Raw genomic sequence first — 1,235 nt, 5'->3', positions numbered from 1 at the left:
TTTTGAGACAGAGTCTTGCTCTGTCACCAGGTGCCAGGCTGGAGTGCAGTGGCGCAATCTCGGCTCACTCACTGCAACCTCCACCTCCTGGGTTCAAGCAATTCTCTTGCCTCAGCCTCCGGAGTAGGTGGGACTACAGGTGTGCACCACCACACCCAGCTACTTTTTGTATTTTAGTAGATACGGGGTTTCACCATGTTGGCCAGGATGGTCTCCATCTCTTGACCTCGTGATCCGCCCGCCTTGGCCTCCCAAAGTGCTGGGATTACAGGCTGGTTGCTGTTTTACATAGCGACTGCTCATTTACCCACCTGTTTACTCTTTTTATTGCTCCTTCATTCTCTCCTGCAAGTGTGATCTTCCATTTGGGATCATTTTCCTTCTGCCTGAGGTAGTTTAGTCTTTGCTTAGCCTGGGTCTGCAGTGGTGAGTTTTCTGTTTTTATTCATCTCACAATATCTTGATTTTGCCTGCATTCGTGAAAGGTATTTTCAGTGAGTGCAGAATTCTGGATGGTAGTCCTATTCTCTAGGCATTGAAGAAGATGCCATTCCCTTATCTTCTGGCCTCAATTGGTTCTGTTGAGGCGTCTAATTGTGGCTCCTTTGAAGGTAACGGGTCCCTTTTCACCTTATGGTTGCTTAAAGGTTTCTTTTTCTCTTTGGTTTTCAACAGCTTAGCCATGCTATGCTTTGGTGTATTGGTGTATTCTTTTTTTTTTTTCTGAGATGGAGTCTCGCACTGTTGCCCAGGCTGTAGTGCAGTGGCGTGATCTCGGCTCGCTGCAATCTCAACCTCCTGGGTTCAAGCAATTCTCCTGCCTCAGCCTCCCGAGTAGCTGGGACTATAGGTGTGCACCACCACGGTCAGCTAATTTTTTTGTATTTTTAGTAGAGATGGGGTTTCACCATGTTGGCCAGGATGGTCTCGATCTCCTGACCTCATGATCCGCCTGCCTAAGCCTCCCAAAGTGCTGGGATTACGGGCGTGAGCCACTGCACCTGGCTGGTGTATTCTTCTTATCCTGTTTGGGGTTCATAGGCTTCTTGAATCCAAGGCTTGATGCTTTCCTGTCAAGAACTGATCAGGAGACAGAGTAATTTTTAACAGGAAAAGGTTAATATAAGAATAACTCAGGCCGGGCGCGGTGGCTCACACCTGTAATCCCAGCACTTTGGGAGGCCAAGGCGGGTGGATCACGAGGTCAAGAGATTGAGACCATCCTGGTCAACATG

Source organism: Cebus imitator, unplaced genomic scaffold (assembly GCF_001604975.1).
Source record: "Cebus imitator isolate Cc_AM_T3 unplaced genomic scaffold, Cebus_imitator-1.0 Scaffold254, whole genome shotgun sequence".
NCBI lineage: Eukaryota > Metazoa > Chordata > Mammalia > Primates > Cebidae > Cebus > Cebus imitator.
The sequence above is the reverse complement of the archived record's forward strand: the minus strand, read 5'-3'. Positions refer to the sequence as shown.